This window comes from Oncorhynchus nerka, linkage group LG18 (assembly GCF_034236695.1).
Source record: "Oncorhynchus nerka isolate Pitt River linkage group LG18, Oner_Uvic_2.0, whole genome shotgun sequence".
In the NCBI taxonomy this organism is placed as follows: Eukaryota; Metazoa; Chordata; class Actinopteri; order Salmoniformes; family Salmonidae; genus Oncorhynchus; species Oncorhynchus nerka.
In genome coordinates this window covers 17,109,084-17,125,204 of record NC_088413.1, presented here as the reverse complement: position 1 = coordinate 17,125,204, position 16,121 = coordinate 17,109,084, and the positions used below count along the sequence as shown (strand labels likewise).

The 16,121-nt window shown below is 44.3% G+C and overlaps 1 protein-coding gene across 1 annotated transcript in view; it reads right to left on the bottom strand.

The window, feature by feature from the left end:
• Positions 1–16,121, bottom strand: part of LOC115115415 (up-regulator of cell proliferation-like) — a 492,735-nt gene that overhangs the window by 331,035 nt on the left and 145,579 nt on the right. The gene's annotated exons all lie outside the window — the stretch shown is intronic.

Here is a 16,121-nt window from a genome sequence, read left to right as displayed (position 1 = left end):
TGATATAATATAACCATACAGTCTGTTATAGGTAGTGATATAATATAACCATACAGTCTGTTATATGTTATATTGCCAAAGCAGTGCAAGGAGAGTCTATACGTCGTTGAGGTATCTTGGACAATAGAGCTATTTAACTTCTTTGACATTTCTATTTGTAAATCAGAGGCACTATATAAAGAGGCTGTTAAATAATATTAACATTCATTAATATCACCATCATGGTGGGGTTCAATTGATATTGTGAATGTTATACTGTGAAAGGTCTTTGTGAAATCGATACTTCTCTACCCCAGTATGGCCAAGCATGAGGAAATATGTTATGCACTTGAGTGAGGACCCAAAAGCGGTTTAACAAAAACAGAGTCCTTTAATGTAAACACAGGGAAGAAATAGATCCTCTTCAGATGTAGATAATGGAAAAATAGACAACCCGCAGAGAGGGCGACAAATGAAACAAAAAGTCCTTCTGATAATTACAAAAGAGTCCCCTTCTTAGCAGCAGAGGAGAATAGCTGGGTAGAGTCCCCTTCTTAGCAGCAGAGGAGAATAGCTGGGTTAGAGTCCCCTTCTTAGCAGCAGAGGAGAATAGCTGGGTTAGAGTCCCCTTCTTAGCAGCAGAGGAGAATAGCTGGGTAGAGTCCCCTTCTTAGCAGCTGAGGAGAATAGCTGGGTTAGAGTCCCCTTCTTAGCAGCTGAGGAGAATAGCTGGGTTAGAGTCCCCTTCTTAGCAGCAGAGGAGAATAGCTGGGTTAGAGTCCCCTTCTTAGCAGCAGAGGAGAATAGCAGGGTTAGAGTCCCCTTAGCAGCAGAGGAGAATAGCTGGGTTAGAGTCCCCTTCTTAGCAGCAGAGGAGAATAGCTGGGTTAGAGTCACCTTCTTAGCAGCAGAGGAGAATAGCTGGGTAGAGTCCCCTTCTTAGCAGCAGAGGAGAATAGCTGGGTTAGAGTCCCTTCTTAGCAGCAGAGGAGAATAGCTGGGTTAGAGCAGCAGAGGAGAATAGCTGGGTTAGAGTCCCCTTCTTAGCAGCAGAGGAGAATAGCTGGGTTAGAGTCCCCTTCTTAGCAGCAGAGGAGAATAGCTGGGTTAGAGTCCCCTTCTTAGCAGCAGAGGAGAGAATAGTCCCCTTCTTAGCAGCAGAGGAGAATAGCTGGGTTAGAGTCCCCTTCTTAGCAGCAGAGGAGAATAGCTGGGTTAGAGTCCCCTTCTTAGCAGCAGAGGAGAATAGCTGGGTTAGAGTCCCCTTCTTAGCAGCAGAGGAGAATAGCTGGGTTAGAGTCCCCTTCTTAGCAGCAGAGGAGAATAGCTGGGTAGAGTCCCCTTCTTAGCAGCAGAGGAGAATAGCTGGGTTAGAGTCCCTTTCTTAGCAGCAGAGGAGAATAGCTGGGTTAGAGTCCCCTTCTTAGCAGCAGAGGAGAATAGCTGGGTAGAGTCCCCTTCTTAGCAGCAGAGGAGAATAGCTGGGTTAGAGTCCCCTTCTTAGCAGCAGAGGAGAATAGCTGGGTTAGAGTCCCCTTCTTAGCAGCAGAGGAGAATAGCTGGGTAGAGTCCCCTTCTTAGCAGCAGAGGAGAATAGCTGGGTTAGAGTCCCCTTCTTAGCAGCAGAGGAGAATAGCTGGGTTAGAGTCCCCTTCTTAGCAGCAGAGGAGAATAGCTGGGTTAGCGGCGACAGGCTGCAGGTCTCTCTGGGTAGGCGCGGGTCGTAGAGGAACAGAGGTACCTGATCTCACGTAGCATGAGATGAACTGGACACAGTACAAACGATAAGACAGTTAGCTGAGTACAGGATGCACTTGCCAGGCAGATTCCGACAGGACGGGACAAGGGTGAAGCAAACGAGACGATAGTTTGTTTCTGGCATGAGAAACTCAAACGAGAATCTGACAAAGAAAGAAGCAGGAACAGAGAGAGAAATAGAGACCTAATCAGAGGGAAAAAGGGAACAGGTGGGAAAAGGGTGAACGAGGTAGTTAGAGGAGATGAGGAACAGCTGGAGGAGGAGAGAAAGAGAAGGTAACCTAATTACGACCAGCAGAGGGAGACAGAGTGAAGAGAAAGAACAGGAACAAGACATAATATGACAAGACATGACAAAATAATGTCAACTTCAGTAAACTATACTGCAGAGTATAGCGTATATGAACTAAACTTAATCTAACACAAGTTACTACGGTCGAGGCAGGTCGTATACTGGCTATGTTACTGGCTATGTTACTGGCTATGTTACATCGTTTTGACCAGAGTGTTGTGTTCTAATTCCAGACTCTCTGTGACATAGTATTATTTAAATATCTTCCATGTGATGTTAATTAGGGAGCCAACATCGCTGCCATAGAATGTTGACGTGTCATGTACATTTATCATAATGCAGAATCCTCAATGTCCCAACTCTCTCAACACATGGCTCTGGTTTGGACCAGACTTCTGCTCGTCCTAAGGCTGCTGCCGTTGTCTTTTCGGAGGTTCTCCCTGCATGTGGCCTTCTTCTCCACTGAGCCTTAGTCCCAGTATCAAATTACACCCTGTTCCCTGTATAGTGCACTACTTATTCCCTGTATAGTGCACTACTTATTCCCTGTATAGTGCACTACTTATTCCCTATATCGTGCACTACTGCTGTATAGGCAATAGGATGACATTTGGGACTAAAAGGCTGATTTACCCACTTGAAAACCTAGCATGAGTGGAGAGAGTTAGATTGCCCAGTAGTGTCTCTATGTCCCTTCTAGTTAATCTATCTCCACATACACAGTCACACTAGTTAATCTAGATCTATATTCTATCTCTGCTTTGTCTTTTCTAGTTAATCTAGCTCTATAATCTGTCTCAACTATGTCCTTTCTAGTTAATCTAGCTCTATATGCTGTCTCCAGTATGTCTCTTCTAGTTAATCTAGCTCGAAATTCTCTCTACCTGTCCCTTCTAGTTAACATGTCTATTATTTCTCTACTATGTCCTCTCTAGTTAATCTAGCTCTATATTCTGTCTCTACTATGTCCATTCTAGTTAATCTAGCTCTATATTATGTCTCTACTATGTCCCTTCTAGCTCTATATTATATTTGTACTATGTCCATTCTAGTTAATCTAGCTCTGTATTATATTTCTACTATGTCCATTCTAGTTAATCTAGCTCTATATTCCCGTCCTCTGTGTAAGAGTACTCTGCGGTCAGCTCTAATCTACAACTGGCTGATCAAACACTGCTCCTCTGTGTGTGTGTGTGAGTTTGTGTGAGTTTGTGTGTGTGTGATCAAACACTTGTGTACAGCAGAACGAGTCAGTCCCTCGGCAACGCCTGACCTTAACATTAACAGGCGCTATCTGTGGGCACCACACAGAAGTGTGTGTGTGATGTTTGCACGTGTCAACACTTCTGTGTGTGTTTGAGTGCATGCGTGACAAACGTTGTGTGTGTGTGTGTGTGTGTGTGTGTGTGTGTGTGTGTGTGTGTGTGTGTGTGTGTGTGTGTGTGCTGCCGCAGTGACTCGACTTTAAGTTCATCACCGCAGTATTTTTAGTTCAATTCCTCACACAATTTAGAATGAAAAAAAAACAGCTTGGCAGTTTTCCAGTTTTAAAATCCTTTTAATTTTTTTGCAGACTCCCTGCTGGCAGCAGAACAGACTTATCTACAGCACTAGAACACTGCAAGATGATGACAATTGCTCATTTTGGAGGGGAAAAAACACACCGGAGGACAAATGAATGGTCCTAGAACCATTCTAGAATAGAATGGAGTCATTCTAGAAGACAATGGAGATATTCTGGAATGCAATGCAGACATTCTGGAAATAAAATGTGAATCTTCAGTGAAGCAGAGAACATCATATCAGGTTCCATTGAGCTGTCAGGAGATAGAATGTATATTTTAATGTGTAAACTTAATATAAAGTCATGAATATTGCTGTTATGTAGATGAATTGACAAAAGGCAGGTTATGAGATGACTGTGTTGACTGTAGGTCCTGCTGTAATGTGTGTGTGTGTGTACACAGAGGGATGATTATCTGCACTGATGCATTCATTCAAATTAACACCGCTGAAGGTCAGCTGAGGTCGTCGCTTAATGGAGAGACACAGGTAGAGAAAAAGAGACATACAGAGAGAGAGACACATAGAGACAAAGACAGACACTGACAGAGAGCAAGAGAGACAGAGGCAGAAAATAAATAAGGGACACGACCGTGTACAAGGGACACTTGAATAAGGGACACGACAGTGTACAAGGGACACTCTTGAATAAGGGACACGACAGTGTACAAGGGACACTTGAATAAGGGACACGACAGTGTACAAGGGACACTCTTGAATAAGGGACATGACAGTGTACAAGGGACACTTGAATAAGGGACACGACAGTGTACAAGGGACACTCTTGAATAAGGGACACGACAGTGTACAAGGGACACTCTTGAATAAGGGACATGACAGTGTTTATTCTATTTTATTTCACCTTTATTTTACCAGGTAGGCTAGTTGAGAACAAGTTCTCATTTACAACTGCGACCTGGCCAAGATAAAGCATAGCAGTGTGAACAGACGACAGAGTTACACATGGAGTAAACAATTAACAAGTCAATAACACAGTAGAAAAAAAGAAAAAAAAGAGTCTATATACATTGTGTGCAAAAGGCATGAGGAGGTAGGCGAATAGTTACAATTTAGCAGATTAACACTGGAGTGATAAATGATCAGATGGTCATGTGCAGGTAGAGATATTGGTGTGCAAAAGAGCAGAAAAGTAAATAAATAAAAACAGTATGGGGATGGGGTAGGTAAATTGGGTGGGCTATTTACCGATGTACTATCTACAGCGGCAGCGATCGGTTAGCTGCTCAGATAGCAGATGTTTAAAGTTGGTGAGGGAGATAAAAGTCTCCAACTTCAGCGATTTTTGCAATTCGTTCCAGTCACAGGCAGCAGAGAACTGGAAGGAAAGGCGGCCAAATGAGGTGTTGGCTTTAGGGAGGATCAGTGAGATACACCTGCTGGAGTGCGTGCTACGGGTGGGTGTTGCCATCGTGACCAGTGAACTGAGATAAGGCGGAGCTTTACCTAGCATTGACTTGTAGATTACCTGGAGCCAGTGGGTCTGGCGACGAATATGTAGCGAGGGCCAGCCGACTAGAGCATACAGGTCGCAGTGGTGGGTGGTATAAGGTGCTTTAGTGACAAAACGGATGGCACTGTGATAAACTGCATCCAGTTTGCTAAGTAGAGTGTTGGAAGCTATTTTGTAGATGATATCGCCGAAGTCGAGGATCGGTAGGATAGTCAGTTTTACTAGGGTAAGGTTGGCGGCGTGAGTGAAGGAGGCTTTGTTGCGGAATAGAAAGCCGACTCTAGATTTGATTTTACATTGGAGATGTTTGATATGAGTCTGGAAGGAGAGTTTACAGTCTAGCCAGACACCTAGGTACTTAGATGTCCACATATTCTAGGTCGGAACCATCCAGGGTGGTGATGCTACTCGGGCGTGCGGGTGCAGGCAGCGAACGGTTGAAAAGCATGCATTTGGTTTTACTAGCGTTTAAGAGCAGTTCGAGGCCATAGAAGGAGTGTTGTATGGCATTGAAGCTCGTTTGGAGGTTAGATAGCACAGTGTCCAAGGAAGGGCCAGAGGTATACAGAATGGTGTCGTCTGCGTAGAGGTGGATCAGCGAATCGCCCGCAGCAAGAGCAACATCATTGATATATACAGAGAAAAGAGAGTGCAAGGGACACTCTTGAATAAGGGACATGACAGTGTACAAGGGACACTCCTGAATAAGGGACATGACAGTGTACAAGGGACACTCTTGAATAAGGGACACGACAGTGTACAAGGGACACTTGAATAAGGGACACGACAGTGTACAAGGGACACTCTTGAATAAAGGACACGACAGTGTACAAGGGACACTCTTGAATAAAGGACACGACAGTGTACAAGGGACACTCCTGAATAAAGGACATGACAGTGTACAAGGGACACTCTTGAATAAGGGACACGACAGTGTACAAGGGACACTCCTGAATAAGGGACATGACAGTGTACAAGGGACACTTGAATAAGGGACACGACAGTGTACAAGGGACACTCTTGAATAAGGGACATGACAGTGTACAAGGGACACTCTTGAATAAGGGACACGACAGTGTACAAGGGACACTTGAATAAAGGACACGACAGTGTACAAGGGACACTCTTGAATAAGGGACACGACAGTGTACAAGGGACACTTGAATAAGGGACACGACAGTGTACAAGGGACACTCTTGAATAAGGGACATGACAGTGTACAAGGGACACTCTTGAATAAGGGACACGACAGTGTACAAGGGACACTTGAATAAGGGACACGACAGTGTACAAGGGACACTCTTGAATAAGGGACACGACAGTGTACAAGGGACACGACAGTGTACAAGGGACACTCTTGAATAAGGGACACGACAGTGTACAAGGGACACTCCTGAATAAGGGACATGACAGTGTACAAGGGACACTCCTGAATAAGGGACATGACAGTGTACAAGGGACACTCTTGAATAAGGGACACGACAGTGTACAGGATGGCAACTCCAAGAGACGGTTAATTAACATTCCATAAAACCAAAGAGGACGCACAACCTGATCATTTAAACCCACACACCCTGTGCATAACCTTCTGCTGCCTATCCAACACACACCCTGTGCATAACCTTCTGCCATCTATCTAACACACACCCTGTGCATAACCTTCTGCCATCTATCTAACACACACCCTGTGCATAACCTTCTGCCATCTATCCAACACAACAGTAATCTTGAGACGTACTTAAATATGCTTTTTTTTATTTTAAAGGTCAAGTTTTTGCAGTGAGACAATGGGGTAACCTAGGTAACCACAGGATGTTGTTTCCTCACAGGCGGTTGGACCCGCAACGTTCTATCTAATACCGACTGGGACTATAGACCAATGACTGTTCATCTAGGTAAGGGGTGGGGTCTAGACCATCCTATCAGACAATCAGGGCTGTGTCTAAATATCTTCAAACGTGTTTCCTAACATCCCCACAGACAATCAGACTGAGCATTTCAAGGGCCAAGGGAGGCTACATACATACATGTTGAAGTTATTTTCATTAAATATTAGAGATACAATGAGGATTTTAAAAGAAAATGACACAGACTGCATGGGGGCTTTAACATTGTATACTTTGTATACCAATGACTTACAGTATACGACTGGGAAATCGTACCACAACAAGATGGATACCAGAAGACTTCTGAGTCGGACAGCACTTTGCAGTATCTTCACTACCTCCTAAATAACACCCTGTCCAGGCCAACGTCTCAAATGACACACTTTTTTTTCTATTTAATGCCCTACTGTTGTAGAAGCAGTGCACTAAATAGGAGGTCGGGGGCCATTTGGGATACAGGCCAAGGTCCCTACGTTGTCCACACCAGAAACGCATCACTCAGCTTTATGTCCGTATCATGACACGTTAATAGGTAGTGGGGCACACAGTAAATATAGGGCCCCTGTCGATATCCCTCCGCCGCGTGAAGTAACTCACGGTGTTCTGGGCCTGTGATTCACACAGTTTGTGCTGAGAGATAAAAGGATTTTGATGAGCTAGATCTTCTCCACATGACGGTGGAGTTGATGTGAACGGTATTAAATCATGACCCTGAGTTGACCTCTAGTGTGGATGAAGTGTCATTAAGCAATAAGGCACGAGGAGGTGTGGTATATGGTCAATATACCACGGCTAAGGGCTGTTCTTAGACACGACGCAACGTGGAGTGCCTGGATACAGCCCTTAGCCGTGCTACATTGGCCATATACCACAAACCCCCGAGGTGCCTTATTGCTATTATAAACTGGTTACCAACATAATTAGAGCAGTACAAATAAATGTTTTGTCATACCCGTGGAATACGGTCTGATATACCACAGCTGTCAGCCAATCAGCATTCAGGGCTCGACCCACCCAGGTTAGAGACCAGAAGAGGAGGAAGGTTTGACGATACACTGAGTTTATGTACTGGACACAAGATACAGATACACTATAACACTCCTACTGCAGACAGCAATGGGTGACACACACACACACACACACACACACACACACACACACACACACACACACACACACACACACACACACACACACACACACACACACACCCCAGACTCACAGTCCCAATGTCCATTATAGTGAGAGTGCATTTGGCCTCACCTCTGCTAGGAAACATAGAGACCATCTGAGTGTAAGTGTGTGTGTGTGTGTGTGTGTGTGTGTGTGTGTGTGTGTGCATATTGAGTGTCTCCTGTGTAGCCTTGAGCAGTCTCTGGGTGGTAGGTAATGTTATAGTGTCTACAGAGAGAGTAGTGTACCAGTCTCTGGGTGGTAGGTAATGTTATAGTGTCTACAGAGAGAGTAGTGTACCAGTCTCTGGGTGGTAGGTAATGTTATAGTATCTACAGAGAGAGTAGTGTACCAGTCTCTGGGTGGTAGGTAATGTTATAGTGTCTACAGAGAGAGTAGTGTACCAGTCTCTGGGTGGTAGGTAATGTTATAGTGTCTACAGAGAGAGTAGTGTACCAGTCTCTGGGTTGTAGGTAATGTTATAGTGTCTATAGAGAGAGTAGTGTACCAGTCTCTGGGTGGTAGGTAATGTTATAGTGTCTACAGAGAGAGTAGTGTACCAGTCTCTGGGTGGTAGGTAATGTTATAGTGTCTACAGAGAGAGTAGTGTACCAGTCTCTGGGTGGTAGGTAATGTTATAGTGTCTACAGAAAGCAGTGTACCAGTCTCTGGGTGGTAGGTAATGTTATAGTGTCTACAGAGAGAGTAGTGTACCAGTCTCTGGGTGGTAGGTAATGTTATAGTGTCTACAGAGAGAGTAGTGTACCAGTCTCTGGTAGTGGTAGGTACCAGTCTCTGGGTGGTAGGTAATGTTATAGTGTCTACAGAGAGAGTAGTGTACCAGTCTCTGGGTGGTAGGTAATGTTATAGTGTCTACAGAGAGAAGTAGTGTACCAGTCTCTGGGTGGTAGGTAATGTTATAGTGTCTACAGAGAGAGTAGTGTACCAGTCTCTGGGTGGTAGGTAATGTTATAGTGTCTACAGAGAGAGTAGTGTACCAGTCTCTGGGTGGTAGGTAATGTTATAGTGTCTACAGAGAGAGTAGTGTACCAGTCTCTGGGTGGTAGGTAATGTTATAGTGTCTACAGAGAGAGTAGTGTACCAGTCTCTGGGTGGTAGGTAATGTTATAGTGTCTACAGAGAGAGTAGTGTACCAGTCTCTGGGTGGTAGGTAATGTTATAGTGTCTACAGAGAGAGTAGTGTACCAGTCTCTGGGTGGTAGGTAATGTTATAGTGTCTACAGAGAGAGTAGTGTACCAGTCTCTGGGTGGTAGGTAATGTTATAGTGTCTACAGAGAGAGTAGTGTACCAGTCTCTGGGTGGTAGGTAATGTTATAGTGTCTACAGAGAGAGTAGTGTACCAGTCTCTGGGTGGTAGGTAATGTTATAGTGTCTACAGAGAGAGTAGTGTACCAGTCTCTGGGTGGTAGGTAATGTTATAGTGTCTACAGAGAGTAGTGTACCAGTCTCTGGGTGGTAGGTAATGTTATAGTGTCTACAGAGAGAGTAGTGTACCAGTCTCTGGGTGGTAGGTAATGTTATAGTGTCTACAGAGAGGTAGTGTACCAGTCTCTGGGTGGTAGGTAATGTTATAGTGTCTACAGAGAGAGCAGTGTACCAGTCTCTGGGTGGTAGGTAATGTTATAGTGTCTACAGAGAGAGTAGTGTACCAGTCTCTGGGTGGTAGGTAATGTTATAGTGTCTACAGAGAGAGTAGTGTACCAGTCTCTGGGTGGTAGGTAATGTTATAGTGTCTACAGAGAGAGTAGTGTACCAGTCTCTGGGTGGTAGGTAATGTTATAGTGTCTACAGAGAGAGTAGTGTACCAGTCTCTGGGTGGTAGGTAATGTTATAGTGTCTCTACCAGTCTCTGGGTGGTAGGTAATGTTATAGTGTCTACAGAGAGTAGTGTACCAGTCTCTGGGTGGTAGGTAATGTTATAGTGTCTACAGAGAGAGTAGTGTACCAGTCTCTGGGTGGTAGGTAATGTTATAGTGTCTACAGAGAGAGTAGTGTACCAGTCTCTGGGTGGTAGGTAATGTTATAGTGTCTACAGAGAGAGTAGTGTACCAGTCTCTGGGTGGTAGGTAATGTTATAGTGTCTACAGAGAGAGTAGTGTACCAGTCTCTGGGTGGTAGGTAATGTTATAGTGTCTACAGAGAGAGTCTGGGTGGTACAGAGAGAGTGTACCAGTCTCTGGGTGGTAGGTAATGTTATAGTGTCTACAGAGAGTAGTGTACCAGTCTCTGGGTGGTAGGTAATGTTATAGTGTCTACAGAGAGAGTAGTGTACCAGTCTCTGGGTGGTAGGTAATGTTATAGTGTCTACAGAGAGAGTAGTGTACCAGTCTCTGGGTGGTAGGTAATGTTATAGTGTCTAATGTGTACCAGTCTCTGGGTGGTAGGTAATGTTATAGTGTCTACAGAGAGAGTAGTGTACCAGTCTCTGGGTGGTAGTAATGTTATAGTGTGTACCAGTCTCTGGGTGGTAGGTAATGTTATAGTGTCTACAGAGAGAGTAGTGTACCAGTCTCTGGGTGGTAGGTAATGTTATAGTGTCTACAGAGAGAGTAGTGTACCAGTCTCTGGGTGGTAGGTAATGTTATAGTGTCTACAGAGAGAGTAGTGTACCAGTCTCTGGGTGGTAGGTAATGTTATAGTGTCTACAGAGAGAGTAGTGTACCAGTCTCTGGGTGGTAGGTAATGTTATAGTGTCTACAGAGAGAGTAGTGTACCAGTCTCTGGGTGGTAGGTAATGTTATAGTGTCTACAGAGAGAGTAGTGTACCAGTCTCTGGGTGGTAGGTAATGTTATAGTGTCTACAGAGAGAGTAGTGTACCAGTCTCTGGGTGGTAGGTAATGTTATAGTGTCTACAGAGAGAGTAGTGTACCAGTCTCTGGGTGGTAGGTAATGTTATAGTGTCTACAGAGAGTAGTGTACCAGTAGTGTACCAGTCTCTGGGTGGTAGGTAATGTTATAGTGTCTACAGAGAGTAGTGTACCAGTCTCTGGGTGGTAGGTAATGTTATAGTGTCTACAGAGAGTAGTGTACCAGTCTCTGGGTGGTAGGTAATGTTATAGTGTCTACAGAGAGAGTAGTGTACCAGTCTCTGGGTGGTAGGTAATGTTATAGTGTCTACAGAGAGTAGTGTACCAGTCTCTGGGTGGTAGGTAATGTTATAGTGTCTACAGAGAGTAGTGTACCAGTCTCTGGGTGGTAGGTAATGTTATAGTGTCTACAGAGTAGAGTCTCTGGGTGGTAGTGTTATAGTGTCTACCAGTCTCTGGGTGGTAGGTAATGTTATAGTGTCTACAGAGAGAGTAGTGTACCAGTCTCTGGGTGGTAGGTAATGTTATAGTGTCTACAGAGAGAGTAGTGTACCAGTCTCTGGGTGGTAGGTAATGTTATAGTGTCTACAGAGAGAGTGTACCAGTGTACCAGTCTCTGGGTGGTAGGTAATGTTATAGTGTCTACAGAGAGAGTAGTGTACCAGTCTCTGGGTGGTAGGTAATGTTATAGTGTCTACAGAGAGAGTAGTGTACCAGTCTCTGGGTGGTAGGTAATGTTATAGTGTCTACAGAGAGAGTAGTGTACCAGTCTCTGGGTGGTAGGTAATGTTATAGTGTCTACAGAGAGAGTAGTGTACCAGTCTCTGGGTGGTAGGTAATGTTATAGTGTCTACAGAGAGTAGTGTACCAGTCTCTGGGTGGTAGGTAATGTTATAGTGTCTACAGAGAGAGTAGTGTACCAGTCTCTGGGTGGTAGGTAATGTTATAGTGTCTACAGAGAGAGTAGTGTACCAGTCTCTGGGTGGTAGGTAATGTTATAGTGTCTACAGAGAGAGTAGTGTACCAGTCTCTGGGTGGTAGGTAATGTTATAGTGTCTACAGAGAGAGTAGTGTACCAGTCTCTGGGTGGTAGGTAATGTTATAGTGTCTACAGAGAGAGTAGTGTACCAGTCTCTGGGTGGTAGGTAATGTTATAGTGTCTACAGAGAAGTCTCTGGGTGGTAGTGTACCAGTCTCTGGGTGGTAGGTAATGTTATAGTGTCTACAGAGAGAATAGTGTACCAGTCTCTGGGTGGTAGGTAATGTTATAGTGTCTACAGAGAGAATAGTGTACCAGTCTCTGGGTGGTAGGTAATGTTATAGTGTCTACAGAGAGAATAGTAGTGTACCAGTCTCTGGGTGGTAGGTAATGTTATAGTGTCTACAGAGAGAAGTAGTGTACCAGTCTCTGGGTGGTAGGTAATGTTATAGTGTCTACAGAGAGAGTAGTGTACCAGTCTCTGGGTGGTAGGTAATGTTATAGTGTCTACAGAGAGAGTAGTGTACCAGTCTCTGGGTGGTAGGTAATGTTATAGTGTCTACAGAGAGAGTAGTGTACCAGTCTCTGGGTGGTAGGTAATGTTATAGTGTCTACAGAGAGAGTAGTGTACCAGTCTCTGGGTGGTAGGTAATGTTATAGTGTCTACAGAGAGAGTAGTGTACCAGTCTCTGGGTGGTAGGTAATGTTATAGTGTCTACAGAGAGAGTAGTGTACCAGTCTCTGGGTGGTAGGTAATGTTATAGTGTCTACAGAGAGAGTAGTGTACCAGTCTCTGGGTGGTAGGTAATGTTATAGTGTCTACAGAGAGAGTAGTGTACCAGTCTCTGGGTGGTAGGTAATGTTATAGTGTCTACAGAGAGAGTAGTGTACCAGTCTCTGGGTGGTAGGTAATGTTATAGTGTCTAGAGAGAGTAGTGTACCAGTCTCTGGGTGGTAGGTAATGTTATAGTGTCTACAGAGAGTAGTGTACCAGTCTCTGGGTGGTAGGTAATGTTATAGTGTCTACAGAGAGTAGTGTACCAGTCTCTGGGTGGTAGGTAATGTTATAGTGTCTACAGAGAGTAGTGTACCAGTCTCTGGGTGGTAGGTAATGTTATAGTGTCTACAGAGAGAGTAGTGTACCAGTCTCTGGGTGGTAGGTAATGTTATAGTGTCTACAGAGAGAGTAGTGTACCAGTCTCTGGGTGGTAGGTAATGTTATAGTGTCTACAGAGAGAGTAGTGTACCAGTCTCTGGGTGGTAGGTAATGTTATAGTGTCTACAGAGAGTAGTGTACCAGTCTCTGGGTGGTAGGTAATGTTATAGTGTCTACAGAGAGAGTAGTGTACCAGTCTCTGGGTGGTAGGTAATGTTATAGTGTCTACAGAGAGTAGTGTACCAGTCTCTGGGTGGTAGGTAATGTTATAGTGTCTACAGAGAGAGTAGTGTACCAGTCTCTGGGTGGTAGGTAATGTTATAGTGTCTACAGAGAGAGTAGTGTACCAGTCTCTGGGTGGTAGGTAATGTTATAGTGTCTACAGAGAGAGTAGTGTACCAGTCTCTGGGTGGTAGGTAATGTTATAGTGTCTACAGAGAGAGTAGTGTACCAGTCTCTGGGTGGTAGGTAATGTTATAGTGTCTACAGAGAGAGTAGTGTACCAGTCTCTGGGTGGTAGGTAATGTTATAGTGTCTACAGAGAGAGTAGTGTACCAGTCTCTGGGTGGTAGGTAATGTTATAGTGTCTACAGAGAGAGTAGTGTACCAGTCTCTGGGTGGTAGGTAATGTTATAGTGTCTACAGAGAGAGTAGTGTACCAGTCTCTGGGTGGTAGGTAATGTTATAGTGTCTACAGAGAGAGTAGTGTACCAGTCTCTGGGTGGTAGGTAATGTTATAGTGTCTACAGAGAGAGTAGTGTACCAGTCTCTGGGTGGTAGGTAATGTTATAGTGTCTACAGAGAGTAGTGTACCAGTCTCTGGGTGGTAGGTAATGTTATAGTGTCTACAGAGAGAGTAGTGTACCAGTCTCTGGGTGGTAGGTAATGTTATAGTGTCTACAGAGAGAGTAGTGTACCAGTCTCTGGGTGGTAGGTAATGTTATAGTGTCTACAGAGAGAGTAGTGTACCAGTCTCTGGGTGGTAGGTAATGTTATAGTGTCTACAGAGAGAGTAGTGTACCAGTCTCTGGGTGTTAGGTAATGTTATAGTGTCTACAGAGAGAGTAGTGTACCAGTCTCTGGGTGGTAGGTAATGTTATAGTGTCTATAGAGAGAGTAGTGTACCAGTCTCTGGGTGGTAGGTAATGTTATAGTGTCTATAGAGAGAGTAGTGTACCAGTCTCTGGGTGGTAGGTAATGTTATAGTGTCTACAGAGAGTAGTGTACCAGTCTCTGGGTGGTAGGTAATGTTATAGTGTCTACAGAGAGAGTAGTGTACCAGTCTCTGGGTGGTAGGTAATGTTATAGTGTCTACAGAGAGAGTAGTGTACCAGTCTCTGGGTGGTAGGTAATGTTATAGTGTCTACAGAGAGAGTAGTGTACCAGTCTCTGGGTGGTAGGTAATGTTATAGTGTCTACAGAGAGAGTAGTGTACCAGTCTCTGGGTGGTAGGTAATGTTATAGTGTCTACAGAGAGAGTAGTGTACCAGTCTCTGGGTGGTAGGTAATGTTATAGTGTCTACAGAGAGAGTAGTGTACCAGTCTCTGGGTGGTAGGTAATGTTATAGTGTCTACAGAGAGAGTAGTGTACCAGTCTCTGGGTGGTAGGTAATGTTATAGTGTCTACAGAGAGAGTAGTGTACCAGTCTCTGGGTGGTAGGTAATGTTATAGTGTCTACAGAGAGTAGTGTACCAGTCTCTGGGTGGTAGGTAATGTTATAGTGTCTACAGAGAGAGTAGTGTACCAGTCTCTGGGTGGTAGGTAATGTTATAGTGTCTACAGAGAGTAGTGTACCAGTCTCTGGGTGGTAGGTAATGTTATAGTATCTACAGAGAGAGTAGTGTACCAGTCTCTGGGTGGTAGGTAATGTTATAGTGTCTACAGAGAGAATAGTGTACCAGTCTCTGGGTGGTAGGTAATGTTATAGTGTCTACAGAGAGAATAGTGTACCAGTCTCTGGGTGGTAGGTAATGTTATAGTGTCTACAGAGAGAGTAGTGTACCAGTCTCTGGGTGGTAGGTAATGTTATAGTGTCTACAGAGAGAATAGTGTACCAGTCTCTGGGTGGTAGGTAATGTTATAGTGTCTACAGAGAGAGTAGTGTACCAGTCTCTGGGTGGTAGGTAATGTTATAGTATCTACAGAGATAATAGTGTACCAGTCTCTGGGTGGTAGGTAATGTTATAGTGTCTACAGAGAGAGTAGTGTACCAGTCTCTGGGTGGTAGGTAATGTTATAGTGTCTACAGAGAGAGTAGTGTACCAGTCTCTGGGTGGTAGGTAATGTTATAGTGTCTACAGAGAGAGTAGTGTACCAGTCTCTGGGTGGTAGGTAATGTTATAGTGTCTACAGAGAGTAGTGTACCAGTCTCTGGGTGGTAGGTAATGTTATAGTATCTACAGAGAGAGTAGTGTACCAGTCTCTGGGTGGTAGGTAATGTTATAGTGTCTACAGAGAGAGTAGTGTACCAGTCTCTGGGTGGTAGGTAATGTTATAGTATCTACAGAGAGAATAGTGTACCAGTCTCTGGGTGGTAGGTAATGTTATAGTGTCTACAGAGAGAGTAGTGTACCAGTCTCTGGGTGGTAGGTAATGTTATAGTGTCTACAGAGAGAGTAGTGTACCAGTCTCTGGGTGGTAGGTAATGTTATAGTATCTACAGAGAGAGTAGTGTACCAGTCTCTGGGTGGTAGGTAATGTTATAGTATCTACAGAGAGAGTAGTGTACCAGTCTCTGGGTGGTAGGTAATGTTATAGTATCTACAGAGAGAGTAGTGTACCAGTCTCTGGGTGGTAGGTAATGTTATAGTGTCTACAGAGAGAGTAGTGTACCAGTCTCTGGGTGGTAGGTAATGTTATAGTGTCTACAGAGAGAGTAGTGTACCAGTCTCTGGGTGGTAGGTAATGTTATAGTGTCTACAGAGAGAGTAGTGTACCAGTCTCTGGGTGGTAGGTAATGTTATAGTGTCTACAGAGAGACTAGTTATAATGCTGTGTTTTGACCCACTAACTCAAATATGATACAGGCAGAGA